Source organism: Bactrocera oleae, chromosome 4 (assembly GCF_042242935.1).
Source record: "Bactrocera oleae isolate idBacOlea1 chromosome 4, idBacOlea1, whole genome shotgun sequence".
Classification (NCBI taxonomy): domain Eukaryota; kingdom Metazoa; phylum Arthropoda; class Insecta; order Diptera; family Tephritidae; genus Bactrocera; species Bactrocera oleae.
In genome coordinates this window covers 16,345,453-16,362,183 of record NC_091538.1, presented here as the reverse complement: position 1 = coordinate 16,362,183, position 16,731 = coordinate 16,345,453, and the positions used below count along the sequence as shown (strand labels likewise).

Here is a 16,731-nt window from a genome sequence, read left to right as displayed (position 1 = left end):
CATCTCCCTTACATCTTTCCACCAGCTCGAAAGCTTCATTGCTAAGTTCTAAAGCCATCCTAAGCTCCGCAAGTGCTCGTGCAAGTGCCTTTGGCAGTTCATCCTTCGACATTCGTTCGTAATTGATTTCCTTTAAATGGCGAATATTTCAAAAATTACACAAAATGCCAACGAATTTGGTGCAGTCAAACGATTTTCAACTACCGTTAAACATTTACTGCGCAATACTATCATCGGTTGCTGTTTGGGCTTGCTAAGTCGCTTGGCGTTGGGTGTTCGGCGTAATGTGGCGTAAATCCTGTCGGAATCCTTTTGCACAATAACATGCCAAGGCAGCGCAAAATGAGCGTGTGGACGCCATAAATGCTGGTATTGCAACAAATTTGTTGTTGTTGTTTTTATTTTTGTACTTACCGTCGTTGTTATTAGTTTTGCAGCTTATTGCATTACGCGTTGTTATTGTTGTTGTACAGCTGATCAATTGCACTTGCCGCAATATAAACGCCATACAAGGCACGCGCCGCTGCGGAGGCAGCAAAAGACTACACAAGCGGGTTGCGACTAGCGCTTAAGCGGTTGCCGGGTTGGGTTAGATGAAGTGCTTGTTATAAGTCTCGAGCTACCATTGAAGTCGGGGCATTGGAAAATGAAAAATTATTTGCAACAAGAAAAATTGCTTGCCACATTGCCACACACACGCTACGTCTATAAGCGGTGTGAACGTTTGGGCAAAGGAAGTGAAGGGGTGTGCGGTGAGTCGCTACAGTTAGTTAATGATGGCTATGCTGACTATGGCTGCTGGCCTGTGGCTACTGAGCTAGCTGCTTGCCACTCGCTTGTGGCAAGCGACCAAGTTGCCAATGATTATGCGGCGCTGCTGCTGCTGCTGTTACGCTGGCTATAACCGAGGCGACGCAATAATACCGCCATTAATCTTCAAGCACGACTGATTTGTTTGGCTAGCATCTTTGCAACGCACAAACAGCAACAACAACACACACGCACGCATACTAACTCACGACTTGAAAATCGACTTAGGGCGGAGTGAGTGCTGCAGTGGACGGCTTAGTCTTAGTTGCAGTGGAATTACGCTTACTTGTTGTTGTATTTGTCGTTGTTGTTGTTGTGATTGTGCCACTTCATTGTTATGGCTGGTACGCGCGTGTGCCGGCAATGGAGTAAAGTGTTGAATTGATGACTCAAAAAGTCAGAGTCATCCGCCGTGCTCGATAGAACAACAACAAAAACAATGAGAAGTAGATGAAGAAGCAGAAGAAGAACGACAACTGGAAAGGCTGCAACAAAAATAAACTAGCCGCATGCATTGAGCTTGCCGCATCGTCAGCGCCATAATCAGCGCTAGCTATGAAAGGAGTTGCGAACAAAACAACAATAACAACAGCAGCAGTGGCTATAGTGACTGTGGCAGCGGCAACAGCAACGCGCAATCATCATTCAGTCAATCATGAATAACTTGGACGTCGTTGATGAGCGCCATTAGTGCGGCTGCCGCAAAAACAAAACTAATGGCATTAACAACAACAATGTAAATATGTACGTGCAACACTCACGTGCCCTGCGGCAAACTAAGCACCTATTGACTGGCATTCGCCATAACTTGCCACAAAATTTATACAGGCGAATATGAGTGCATGCGTCTTTTTGTAATTTACCGTTATTTTTCAGTTTTCATTTTTTTGCCACACTTCACTTGTTGCCGCAAAATCGCAGTGATAAAGCTCAGTACAACGAAAATGAAATTGCAAAATAATTTGAGACAAATATGCGCCAACACAAAAAGTGAGAGGGGAGTTAGTGCTGGAAGCGGTTTGTGCAACAGCGGTGTGGCAAGAGAGGTGTGGCAACAGAGGTGAGGCAACTTGCGGGTGGCTTTGGTTGTGGCGTTGGGTCAGTCCGATGTTGGGTGTCAAGTGTTGAAGTTATCCATCAATGTATAAGTTAAATTTTTATGGAATTCTTCTCAAGAGACGAATGGGGCAAGAGGCGGGCTACGTAGAAATCTCGCAGCGTATTTTTGGAATACAGGATGTCTAAGTATGGTTATGCGAAGACTAAAAGCGCTCATGAGGTAAAGTATCTTTCCATAGAAAGGAAGTATATTAACGGTAAAGAGCTGGATCAAATGTCTCACAAATTACAATTCATTATGCAGAGATCCAATGAATGCGAGCAACAAATCCACAGTTTTACCTTGCTATAGATATAAAGCTATGCTTAAAACTTCATTCCAAGTTGTTTCAATAAAAGAAAAAACGTTTTTATATTGCATGATTTATTTATGATTATTTTCTTCCTGTATGTATCGACCTCAACATTTAATCATATTCGAGTCCAGTGAGTTTTCTTAGTCTCTTGCTTGTTATACTGTACAGATCCAGTTATACAGTGGAAGCTCAGGTCGTTAAAGTGTGGAAAATTATTACAGTTTTTGGAGTGAAACATCTCAGCTCTAAATAACTTATTTTGTCAAGTTATAATATTTGTCTCATTCTGAATACCAAAATCCACTTGACTGTAACAGGTTTTGATCTCGATTTCAGATATTGTATATGGTTTTCTGATTTGTAAAACCGTAAAAGCCATAATACAGTAAGTAGGTAGGTAGAGTGGCTCTCTTATGACACACCTAGGCCTTTAGGAGGCCCATTGTGATACCACCGGGACTATGGTCCCCTCACTCTATTGACTCCTCTCTGAACCACCCCGTACTTCTGATGAACTTCATCAGGGAGAAAAGTTAGAATACATAATACAGTAAAAACCGCTTAAGTTCCTTACGAAAAATTCCAGCCTTTTGAGATTATTAGAGTAAAAGTGCGGTACTGAAAAGAGCCAAGGTACTCTTGCGAATACTAGGCTCAAAAATGTTGGTTATTTAAGTGGGTTCGGTACTTAAGCGAGGGGTACTTAAGGAGGTTTTACTGTATATGGGAAAGAACTGGTAAAGGATAGCTGTCTGTTTTAAGACTTCTATTTTATGGCTTATACATATCCATATACATACATATGTTATGTATATATACATACACAGTATGAGCCCTGAATGAGTTGGTTAGAATTTCCCACGACAGTCGGTCGATGAAAACTAAAAGGAACCGAGCTCTTATACGACCAAGAACTGTCAAACACTTCTCAAAAATATTGGGAATGCTTTCTCCGGCTATAAAATAACTGTACTGGATTAAATACAATCTATAAGGTTTCTTTGAAACTTTAAACATATTTGACAACGTTATCTCTCTCTGAAAGTGTAAATCGTACTTGGCAACAAATAATACACTAACAACTGAGTATAATTGTTAAAGTAATAATTTGAAAATTTTACAACTCCATTTACCGCATAAAATTGCAACCCTATCAAAAGCAACTCATAACTTAGTTTTAGTAGCACTACCGATGCAGTGGCATTAAAAATTTAAATTTATGCATAAATTATCACGTAATATACGTTTGCATGGCAAAGCTTGCAATATCGATTAAACAATTTCAGCAGCAAGCGGCAAAATTCACGCTGAGACCACGACACTGTATAACACAAATGGTTAGAACCAACAAAGTGACTGTGGCGGCATGGCCTGACAGGCGACGGAGCTACCGTTTGTATAGGAACTTCGGCGATAAAGCGAGTGAGAAATGTTAAGGAAATAAAATTCATCAACTTTTTCACTTTAGCTGCGAATTTTCAGACGTACAACATGCAATAGCTAGCTGGGGAATGAGCTAGAGGTGGAACCGTAGTGGTTACTAAAGTCGAATGTAGCGCAGAGCGGCGCGTGTTGCACCCAAACAGCGGTTGCCACTTCCTTCCGTTCGCTCGCTGTGCGCAACGTCAACGACAACAGCGAGACGAGCGGCTGATGTTGGACGTACGAAGTGATGGTGGATGGATGGACTGGTGGTCGACGGATGACTGGTGTTGGGTGGACGTGAGCTTGTAAGAGTGTGAAACTATGCGGAAGAGGAATGCGTAAGAAAGGTGAGTATTATAGCAGAAAGGACGCACTTACACGGGTCGTCTGTACTAGACTAGTGTCGAACACAGACTCTTGGCAGTGAAAGCATAGACGCTGAAGGTGAGGTGACGAGCATATTTTAGCGGCTTTGGGCATTTTAAATGTAATGCCATGGAAGCAAATAACAAATTGCTGCTGTTAAATATACAATAAGGCATAAAAATTATAGGCATGCCACCATAACGACTACCAAGTGGCTGCCGCACCCTGAAACTGTGGCAGGCCAAGAATTATGCAGTAGCAAATTTGACACAAATGAAGCGCGCGAGCTAACTAAATAGTCCAGGAAGCAGTCGACGACGAACTACCACCCAATTGCGCACAGCAAATTGCATACTGACGGTCAGCCCTGTCAGCTCAGCCGTCACACACCAAACAACCCAGCCGAGGAAACCGCTAGCACAACGTGCCAGCGTCAAGTCGTCGACCTTGTGCGTGCACTGTCGCCATAAGTTACTTTGATGTTCCTTTCCACTCCCTTTCGATACTCTCGTAATCATGACTTTGAACGACGCCGCGCTTGGTGCGATTACACCGGAACCTAACAGCCGGACGAGCCGGAAACGATACAGCAAAGCGTTGCTTGCTTCGTAGCTGGTTGACGGAGGAAAGCTCGTACGACCATGTCCGACCACACGACCAGCAATCAGTTCAGTGTAAATCAAAGCCACAAAAAGTGGACGGAAGCTTCGTGGTGCTTGGGGTTATCATTTCAAGGGCTGCAAGTTGATATAAAGTCAGGTGAGGTGTGGACGGGTGTGTTAGTTTAATTTAACAATAAAGTTGCAATGTTGTAAGATTGAAAGAAGTGTGTGCTGTGCAGCGCGGGCAGGTGCAAGGTAAAGAAGTTCTAATCACTTTGCCTGGTGCATTTCCAAGCGATTTATATTACGTTTAGCCATTGCTTGCAAGCCGGTGAAATTAATTTGTTACAACACTTGGCTGTTGTTGCCGATGTAGCCAGCTGTTAGTAGATTACTTAAGGTGGTCTTAGCTTCTTTGTAATCTCAGTTATGTGGATTTGAAGATGACGGCAACAGTGAAGAGTTTGAATTATTTTTAGACACCGCTTGGTAGAGGCTTCGTTATTACTCAACGCCTATTGTTTCTTTTAAAAGGCTTGGTCAGTGATTATTTGATGAACTCTAGTTCTGTAGAAATAAACTTTAAAAATTGGTCGCTCAAACTTGCAAAGATCTCTTGAAACGTCTGTTAAAACTTACAGCTTCCACGTGATAAGCAGGGCCGGCGTTCCTGGACTCGTAGGTACAAATTTTTTGCGTTTAAATCCTAAATTCGAATTTTCTAAAATATTCTACCGCATTTCAGTTAAAACTGAAAAATCTTTCATAGAAATATTCACTTTATTTTATTTGCCTTGGTCTTTGATGGTTTTGCTTCTTCATGAGAGCTAAGAAGCGATTGGGTTCACGGGCTTTCCTTCAGCACTTTCCCTTCGACTTCGAAAAGTACTTTAATGTTAGTTTTTGTTGATGAAATAAATTGACTATACATATGTCTATATATATGACTGAAGTATATTTATAACCCTTTATCCAATAGCAACCATACACTTAAGCCACTTCCAGCTCTTTGCAATATCTTACTTACCGAAACAATTGCTTGTAGTTTGATCATTACTCCACAGCAAAGCTTTGTATTTCGAATGCTTCTTTTTACCGTAAAATTCATAATATTCTTTTGCAGCTACATAAACTTGCCTACTTGCGCCAAAGACTTGCTATGTGCTCCATTGACAGCCCGGCAGCCAACAACACCAACAGACGAGCACACGCCAACAATGCCATTTCCAATTAAATATTCAAGAATTCACCACAAAACTTCAGTGTGAAGTGGCGGCATTTTGTTTGGTGCAAAAGCTGTAGATGATGAAGTAGAAGAATCTTCTTACATTTCGCCAAACAATGAGAAGTTTGAGTAGTTTTCGTGGAGTAGCTACCTTTTGTATCAAGTTTATGGAGTTCCTTTTTAATTGTACCGTTATTTTACTTACTAAATGTTTGCACTTTGTTGTCGGCTTTCAGTTCGGTGTCGTTCTCTGCGAACGCTTTTTGTTTTAGTTATTGTTGTAAGTGTTGAAATTTTCAAGTGCTTTCATTGATTGAAATTGCTATGAACTCCCTAAAAGTCTTGTGGAATTATGCAAAGCAATGGGGTAAATTGTTCAAAAATAAAATTAAAATAATACTTTGCTCTTGCGCTGCAGTGCGAAATTCTTTGAAGAGTGTCGGGTGACGATGAATGGGAATTGTAAGAGAATTAGTTGGTTGAATTGAAAAGTCGAAAATGTTGGCTTTATAAATATTTATTAAACAGGAAATATGAATATGAAAGATACATATTGTTTAGCAATTAAAACTTTGCTGTGGAATTATTGCGTCGGTATAGCTATGTTTTCTGATATATACATATGTTTATAGCAGAAGATTTTTACTAAAAAAGTCAATTAGAAATTTATGAAGTAAACAGTTTAATTGGAAATATCTTCACTTTGGAATTTTTTTATATCTACTTTACATTTTTCATATGACTACAGCGCTATTTGTATTTTCAATCGGCACTTTAGATTACTATGTATCTTAACCTGCCGCAAACTGCCTACCAACTACCTACCTTCCTACTACCTTAAGGAACATTATTCTAACTTTACTCGTGCGTAAAGTTCCAATATGCTCTTAATTATGTGAGTAATGACTTATTTCATTCACTTCTACTCCGTTTAAAATTACCCTTAGTCTGTAGACGATTACAGAACCAGCGCTTTTAATTTGCATTTGGTCCACGACCCAGCTGTTTTATTCGCAACAATTAAAGTTTGGAAATCTATCCACATCATCGGTCGTTAAAGTAAAGTAAGCAAGGTGAGGTACCTTCTTTCCGCAACAGCTAGGTGAAGCAAGGCAATTATGTTAATTGTGATGCCTCAGTAGGTCTTAAATCACAACGAACCCCATATTTATTAGATATAAGCATCTTATTGATATCCTTTCAGCCCTGTAAACAACTTTTAATTTTCTCCCGAAAAATTTGCCACAAAAAAGAGTCTTCTTTTAGCAAAGTATTCCCGCTTTACTCGTTTCGAAGTACTTAAAACACTGCACAATTTCCCTTTTAAAGGTGGATGTCACAGTGCAGTTACACCTGAGGTCTAGGCTTACGAAACTCAGTAATTTAGAATGGTCTAACTGTAGGATATGCGCTAAAAACGACAAAACTGGAAGCACCGTTAAGAATGTCTACTGCCGATGAACTAAAAGAAGTTGTCTGATAGGAAATGTATCTATCTTCGCAACCAACGCATCGGCAACCCAAAATCATACTGTTGGAAGGAAACGGGTTTACTATTTTGTATATTATTTTTATTTCTGCGAAGAGTTGGATAAGAAGCACTCTTTAACACTTCATCCAGGCTAAACTAGCTTAAGTTCAAAGTCTAAAACTTTCAGCTAAACTCTCACTTCATTTGATAACTACCCAGCGTCGATTGGTATTTAAGCTTGTTGATCAGTCAGTTTATATAATTTCAAGAAAACAAACATTTTATATTATGCTTTATTCTTCGATATATAGTAAACTCCATCTAGCGCAATGCGCAAGGTTGCAAAGTCTTATACCATTTCCATAGCGGTTCGACAGTGTGAAGTTTTGATTTCATGTCATAATAGATGTTTGTTTTCATCTTGATCTCTTCATTTAACTGATATCTATTTTCAGTGTGATAACCAGCGCTCACCGCTATTGCTTACCTAGAAACTAGTTAAAAGTTAACTAAGAAAAACTCTTTCGCTCTTTTCTCTTACTTGCGGTACTTAGAACCGTTCGTTAAATGACTCTTGGTTTTAAAGAAAACAAACGTAATTGTGGACAATTTCTTTAGAAAATTGATATTCTCAGCACTACATTTAAACAGCACAGACTACAAGGATTTCCAGCAAAGCACAACATTTCAAGAAAAGAACAACAACAACACCAAAAACACGATACCAGCCAAACAAACGATTTTGATTTTTTAGAAAAGTTTCTAGTGAAACTACAAACACAACAAACCCATCGTTTGAGCAATACAAATAAACAAACAAAAGCGAATCCAGGCAGCTTTGCTTACAAACAAAAACAACAACAAGAAGTATTTACATGTTAAAACTCAAGTGCAGAGCAAACTCGCTTGCATTACAAGGAAGCGACGGCGACGGCGAGGCCAACCCGTTTAAGGCGGGAATTAGAGTGTGTAATGCCAGCCTTAGCGCCGTGTATGCAGTTATGTTGCACACAAGCATAAGCACGCACACACACACTGCCACACGCAACGCACATGTGTATGAAATCGTAGCTTAAAATTGGGCGCAAAGGCAGCAGACTTTCCTAACTAACATTAGCTGCTGCGACACAAAGGGCGTACAGAAGAAGTAGAGGGGCGTAAATGTAAATGTTGAACACAATTAAATGGCGCCCAAGATGGTGTAGTCGCACCAACCAAGGGTCCAGAAAGGAAGTGGCAAGTGGCATGCCACCGCAAGAGTTTTAGACGCGCATTTAACGGTCTTGTTTTTGTAGTTTTTGCTGTTGTATTTGTTATTGTTATTATCATTGTAGTTACTACTTGTTGTAGTTGTTGTGATTATGTAGTTATTAGTATAGCCGCCGAAACCGTTACAGCAGCCAGCCACACATTTAATGCATCGAAGACGCCGACAGCCGAACGCATATCGACGGCGCTCGTTTGCAACGAATTTGTTTGTGAAATTATTTCGAGCAACGCCAGCGCCAAATGCCACAAGCGTGCATGTTAACACATTTGCATTGAAGTATATATATATATATATATATTGGAAGTATATGGATCAGAGGGTCCCTAGGAAATGTTTTCCTCAAATAAGCTCCGCAGAGTTTGGCTTGATATTGGCGGGGAATTATCTTCCTGTTCGAGGATTGAAATTGTGAATTTATATTATTGAAAGCTTTAAAAATAATAAGTCCATCTCAAAGCAATGAGAGATTATTACCAAAAAAAATAGAAAAAAACTTAAATTTCAATAAGCACGGAACTGGACCTTTATCTCCTAACAAAGTAAAAAATAAAAACTTATTACTTTAAATAATACTTTTTTCGCTATTGCTGAAAGTCCAGTGTTGATATTTTTATCATGGGAATTTTAAAAATTGTAAGAGAACAAACAAGGCGATCTTTAAAGCCGAGGTTTTCGCATTCTTTCAAATTTTGGGCTCTGTAAGATAATCTGTTTTCACCTAATCCCAGTGTGTTTTTGAAATATGTGATTTATTTAGATTAGTAATTAGTGTAAAACTATCCTAACTTCAATTTCAATTTTGACAGAGTACACACAATAGCATACTATATGCTTCGAGCAATGACGGAACTGGAACGAATTTATTGTATACCCTTAGATTTGTAACGCAATAAAAATTCAGCTCATCGAGTGATAGCGAACTGTTTTGAGTGCGTGATTGCAAGAAAGTTTTGCAGTTTTGTTTTTTATTTGTGGACCACTCAAACTGACAAAACTAGCAAATATAAACAGTCCTTATACCTTGAAGAAGTAAGTTTAACCTACTTCTATAGTTCTGGCTTCAAGAAGCTTCTCACAAATTGCGTGAGCTTTTCAAAAAACATTCTAAGATTGATACCAATCTGCATTTGTTTGCACGAACTCTAGCTCAGTCTGTTAAAATCCCAAGTGGATTTAATAGTGTTGCTAGTACTTTATTTACGTGAGATTTCCTCAAGATTGCGGCCTTCGCGGCCTTCTGAGTTCTTTAATACGGCCTTACTAGAACTGCCTGGACTTGTATTTCAATTGTATTCTCTTATTTAGTTTCTCTGTGGTACTTTTGTAATATGCAGTCTGATTCGCAAAGACATTTCTATTTGTTTCCAAGTTTACTCACACTATGCGTCTATTTGTATTCTTGTAAAGTCCATGTTTAGATATTCAGCTTGAGATTTGAGACAATAGAGGTACTCAATTTATAATTATAAGTTAATTGAAAAGGGAGGTCGGACTATATTTATCCACAGGTGGCTGGTCTTAAGTCCTCATATTCCTTTAGTGCCCGGCCGTGAAGCGCAGTTATTCACCATTCCGCGGATGGCTGGATTTAACATATTTTTTAGTTTCGTCTACCCTTTTTTAAGGATTACGCTTGACACGGTGGGGGATATTTCGTCTCAATCGGCTCTTCCTTGGATTTCAGCGCATTCCCTAAATTCCGACGTTCTTACTTCGTATTTGGAAATGAGATCTCAGTTGTAAATGGCGTAATGAGACTTATACAATACCATAATGCTGAGTTCACTCTCGCCAAAAAATGTAATAATATATAATTGCTTGAGAGATTATGAATTCGCACCAATATTCGCACTGGGTACTCAAGGACATTATTGCGATTTTACATCCTTCAGGCTTTCCTGCCTACCCCTCACCATATTCTGCATACAAGTTTGTATGCTTAGAAAGGAAATCCATAGTGAGACTCGAGCCCATTGCATGGATAACGAGCGCGACACAGTTGATAGCTTACAAATTGGCGAGCCACAGCACTTTGACTACAACAATCACAACAATAACAATAATTACTGTGCATGTATGTACATGTGTACATAATGCGTACTCCAACAACAAACATACTACCGACAGCAGTAGAAATTACTACTCTAATACCAATTTGCCAACGCCACATTTACGCGCTGCCGCAAGGTGGCGCTAGCGCATGCAGCAATTCCGAAATGCTAAACGCTCGCACGTTTCGATGTGTGATGGCAAATGCCAAGCCATTTTTTTGTTGCTAGCCGCATGATTGCATGACAAAAGGAGTAAAGGAGAGGCATAGATATAGCGGAAGAGTGAGATTATTGGGTGGAAAGAGCGACCGAATTGTTGGGTAGAGAGTGTAGAACGCGCTTGGCATAGTTGTTGGGCGCAAGATTGCTTTAAGTTGTAATTTAATGCATTCGCACGCGCACGCACACCCACAGACTTACATTCACACATGCATACACAAATAAATATTCATAAAATGGCTTGTGCATATGCAAATTCGCCGTCACTCACACACACAGGACGCATGCAACGCTGCATGTTTTAACAGGCACTGTGACTTACAGACATATATATAGATGTATGTGTATGTGAGTGGTTTCACGTGTGGCTGTGTGCGCATGCTTTGCAGCATGGTAAGAATTTAATTCAATAAATAGTTGTGGTGCCACTGCTCAAAATATTCACCCTACGCCGTCTTCCCTTTACGACCCGTTATTATTTCATAGGCAACTGTGAACTGTCGAAAGTTTTGATTTCAGTTTTATTTTTTTCAATGTATTTGCCTTTCATTTCTACTTATCACTGCTGCAGTTTGCCGGGTTAATTTCAGTCTCGCGGCACAATTAAAAGTTTTGACGTGACTGTAGTGGCGCAGAGATTTGATTGCGCGATTTTGACTTCGGAGTGGCATAATGCAATTAGAATTGCATTTTTAATGCCGCGAAATTAATTTTTGTTTAAAAGAAGTTAAAAAACAAAATGCAAGAAAGCATTTTCTATCAAATCTTAACTTTTAGAAGCACATAATTTGCTTATAATAAGTATAAATGCCAGATTTCTGAATGTCTATTGAACAAAATATTTATTTACATAGTATTTTTTCGGTCTTTTGACCCAATACCCAAAAATAATCAATGCACATATTTAAATCAGCCAAATCTCATATTTTCTTAAAAATATAACGTATATAAAGATATTCAAGTTACATAAAAAAAAGTTCATTAAGTTGAAAAAATTCTGACTGTAAAAGTGTAACCTTTAATAGATTTATCTTTGCTTCAGTGTTTGCATAAATTGCAGATTTTAGTCTTCGTATCGCTCTGTGACTACAAACTAATTATGCTCTTATTATTATAAGCGTTTACTCCCAGAAATTTTGCTTAAACCGCAGAAATCTTGGTTGGGTCAAAGTGACCCGTTATTAATTTCATGCTTTCTTTTTTCTATCAACTGCTTGGTGAGAAACGTTCATATGCTAAATTTAAGATTGATATCTCAAAAACTGAGAGATTAGTTTGTTTATTTACAGACAGACGGGCGGACAGACGCATATAGCTAAATAAACTCAGCTCATCATGCTGATCATTTATTTAATGTCTCCGACATTTGCTTCTGGGTGTTACAAACTTCGTGGCAAACTTAATATACCCTGTTCAAGGTATAAATATTTCAGTTGATCTCACTACCACTCTTTCTTAATCACTCTCACTCTCACTCTCACTCTCTCTCTGTGCGCTCTCTTATTTATTGCTTTTATTTGGTTTTCCTTCTTCTTGAGATGCAGTTGCATTCATTTCAGAGAAACGCCAAACAGTTATAATTAACTTCTGGTTTTGAACTCGATACACTAACTTAGCTACGGATTTTGATTTTCTCTTGCTGCTCTTGAGCCTTTCTCATTTTCAGTAAAATCATTTTCCACTATCAGTTGATTTCTGGCTTTGTTTCAGTTGTGGATTCAAAGAAAGCTATAAGGCCTTCTTCGTCTTTTCTATTCCTACAAAATACAATGAGTTTTCTTTTAGAGCCAGCATTAAGTACTTCATGGTAGCAAGAGCAAGGCCAGAGCCTATTTCCATCGATAAAATTATGAAAACAATTGTTGAGTCAACATCTACGTAGAGAGCCAAGCTGCAATCAAGGCAGTAAGCGCGTATCGCATATCGACCAAAAGTGTCTTGGAAAACCGGCAAACAGTGGAGAGTGTCGCTAGGAACAAGCGATTTCACTTCTGCTGTGTGCCAAGTTACAAAGCCATTGAGGGAAAAATAGTGGACGAGATTGCCAAGAGAGGTGTATGTTTGTCACCCGATAACGTGACCGACAGGAAAGGTTAAAGTTCGATGGAATTAGCTATCAGGATGCAAAACTACATAGGTCATTTGCAAAGATGTAGATCAAGAATACACAACGTTCCTGTTCACTTTTGATAGAAGAGACTGTAGGAACATGATTGCAATACTTAAAGATCACAGTCTGCTGACGGCACACGCCTGGAGTTGACAAATCGAGATGACTGTTGGAAAATTTCAAGAGCAAGGCACAAATGAAATAATACATCCTGCGCCCGCAAGCCAAGGCTTCAAACGATTGGGGACCTCGCGGTATTCAACACTGGAAAAGGAGTCGATAGAGTGGCCGCGAGACCTATTCAAATTCACGTCAAGCGCTAATATCTTGGAGGATAACTACTTCTAATGAACTACGTAACGACACTCCTTCTAGCATCGCTAAGAACCAAGACTAGTTTATGCCCACGAGCCTACTAGACTAACCTAGTATGACCTAGTCCTATGTAAAGAATTCATATTAATTACGATTTATGCTGTATTACTACCTATTATTGTATGACAATGGCCAGCATAGGCTAGGCGTAGTAGTCCAGCCATCAAACAGCAAAGTCAAGCTTTGAAAACAACTGTTGAAGGTAACAGGTGTTGCCTAAGTGCTTGTATTCTTAGCACAAAAAGGTAAAGTTTTATTTGCAGAAATTAGCATTTACCCTTTATCCTTATCAACAGTTAGTAGGGTTGATAGAAAGAGACCGATATAATATGGCTTATGCGTCGCAAATTACTTTTAAGAAGCATAAAGCAACCTGCAACACATAAATTTGTTTGCTAATTTCTTAGTATTCTGCATGCAATGTAGCCGCTAAGCTGCCACATAAACAAATTAATTTATAGCAAATAGCAAACAGTGTTAAAAAACCTAAATAAAAATGCCAAAATATATAGAAACGAGAAGATATTCAGAAAAATGTAGAAAGCATATCTGAGCTGAAAGGGGTTTAAGCATAAAAAACAACAACAACAGCAAAAGGTTGCGTGATTATAATCAAATCTGTGTTTATTTGCCACGCATTAGCGCCGCTGGGCAGCACGTGACGCCACTCGCCCTTCTCCAAATTTTTTTCACGAATTTTCGCTGCATAAAAGACTCACACACACACACACAGAAACACGCATAGAATTCTTCTTTCGTTTGTTGTTGCCGCTGAGCACATAAATTCCAATCAAGCAAAGTAAAGTCAAATAAAGTAAAAGCGGAAATAGTCGAGCACAAAGGTAAAAATGTTTGCTCTCCCTTACTTACTTTGTATGTGTGTGTGTGCGCAAGTGTTTGCTTTGTATAGTTGTGTGTGTGCGCGTTTTAAATATAATTGCGCGCAACGCTTTCGGGCGCCACAAACGCTAATGCAATCTTACTTGCCGTTAATATCAATTAAAGCAGTCGGGAAGCGAGTGCACGAACACACACATAAACATATGTACGCACATACGTACTTACTACACTTATAGAAGCAAAGAAAGGTGAGCAAGTGAAAGTAGACAGCTAGAAGGCGAAGAATTTTAAAGTTATGTGTCTAATTAAAAGTAACATAAATTTTATTAATTTAATTAAATAATTAAAAATTATATATATACATAACATATATAATTTATGCATTAAATAATAAAAAACTTGTATATTTCACACTTTAATTATAAAATTTTATAACAAATGAAAATTTTAATCGAAGAGAATTGATAAAAATTGATAATATTTATATTAGGGTGGGTCAAAAAAAAACAACAAATGTTTTTCTTTTTTTGCTTTTTACTCTAAAAAATTGCTTGATAGACACCTCTAAGAAAGGCTCTCCTAGTATGAGCCCTTAATTGTCTTCCGCCCAACGGTTTTCTATATATTTGTTATTATCAGACTGAATAATCTGTTTTAGTATAGTTCCTACCAACAAGAACAATGTGATGTTAAAATTAGATTAAAAAAACTCAAATTAGGTCGAAATGTGTTTTTTTGTGGATAATTTTATGCCATTTATGATTTGAAAAAAAACCAACAACGCTCCGTTTGCATATCTCCACTCGTTAAAGCCAATTTAGGCTGACCCTGTGCAACATTTCGGCTGGAATTTCGGCTATAATACGCTAAATGCTGTCTTCAAGATCTTCGAGCGTTACTGATTGATTGGCGTAAATAAATTTTGATCTAATATACCCAAAAAGAAAATAATCTAAGGGCGTTAAATTGCATTATTTGATTGGACCATTTCTCGAAATTAACAAGTCCTCAAACTTTATACGCAATGTCGATGATGCCTCCATACAACAACCCGCACCAAACGGCAAATTTTTAAAGATGCAATTGCGTTTCGAGGATCTGACTCATTTCAAGGACAACGATTTTGTTAGTTGACGAAACCATTAAGCCAGATATCTGAGGCTTATCTGCCATATCTGAAAGCTTGATTTTTCGATGAGCGTGGGTTTTTGAATTTTTCGGAGAACGTGAATTTGCGTAATAATTTTGGACAACTTCCAAGCCTTGTACCAAAGTGAAACGTGACATGATAAAATGGCAAAACTTACTGAGCACACTGACAAAATTTGACACAAATCCGTAAAAAAAACATCACGTCATCCCTATTGGCGACGTTTCCTTCTAAGTGTTACCAACTTGTTGGCAAACTAAATATACCCTGTTCAGAGTACAAAAACCAAAGTATTTATATGAAATTTATTTCCCAAAACCATGGGATATGGTTAGCTCCAGACACAGACAAGTCAAAGAAAACTTTTTAAAAATGTCAGGTAAGTCGGTCCGGTAGAACCTAAGAAATGGGGTCATCATTTTGAAAAAAGATAGTTTTGAGAAAAACGCGTTTAAAAGTTTTCTGTACACCTATATCTCCATACACATTTATCACCGAAAAAAATTTGAATTTTGAAATATTCTTTTGTAGACATATTCTTGAATAATTGAACTGAATATGAACAAAAAAAATCGAAAAATCTTTATATTTGCATTTATCGATATTTATCTTTATATATATCTTTATATTTATCTTTATATTTATCTTTGTATTTATATTTCTTTAATAGAGCAGAAGGAAATAAAATTTATTACTCAGAAAATTTAATTGTTTAACCTAATAAAAATTAAATTACTAAAACTATCACAGTATTAATATTAATTTATTAATTATATTTAAACATAGATTTTCTAATAGAAACTAAATTTCTTAATTTTCCAAACAAAAAAATACATTTTTAAAAAGAATTAAAAAACTCAATAACGTCGCAAAATAAATTTTAAATTTAATTTTTTAATTGAAAATATAATTTATAATTTTTAATAAAATTTTTTTAAATTCAAATTATAAAAAAAAATAATTTAAAATTTTTCTGAAATTTTTATCATTTTAACTGTTTTTTATATTGTATACACTAATATAAAAACGGTTTTCTATTTTGATTTATTTGCTATCAAAACGATAAGCACTAAAATTGACAACTTATGCATTACTTAATGAGATCACAGCGAATTTATTATATAAACAATTTCGCGCCTTTGCATATGCTTTATAAATTTGCAGAAAACTAGCCCATTTAACGCTATAAATAATGTATCTCCTAACCCCATTTTTTAATGGATTTCGACTGCAAAAATTAAAACGAAATAATTTTTACTTATCACTACTGCTCTAGCGCCTATTAAACGCTTTTGCCTGCCATTGCCCCAATTCTGTTAAACGTCCTTATGTGCCAAAAACAAATAGCAGCTCCAAAAAAGATATCTGACATGGTCAAGTATGCCAAATTCGTGAAATGCTT

The 16,731-nt window shown here is 37.6% G+C and overlaps 1 protein-coding gene and 1 long non-coding RNA gene across 2 annotated transcripts in view; both read left to right on the top strand.

Annotated features, from left to right (window-relative positions):
• Nucleotides 1–16,731, top strand: part of mbl (muscleblind) — a 498,372-nt gene that overhangs the window by 84,103 nt on the left and 397,538 nt on the right. The gene's annotated exons all lie outside the window — the stretch shown is intronic.
• On the top strand, nt 3,572–4,842 carry LOC138857152 (uncharacterized). Its single transcript, XR_011396159.1, has 2 exons — nt 3,572–3,647; nt 3,708–4,842. It is a non-coding gene; the product is annotated as an uncharacterized lncRNA (long non-coding RNA).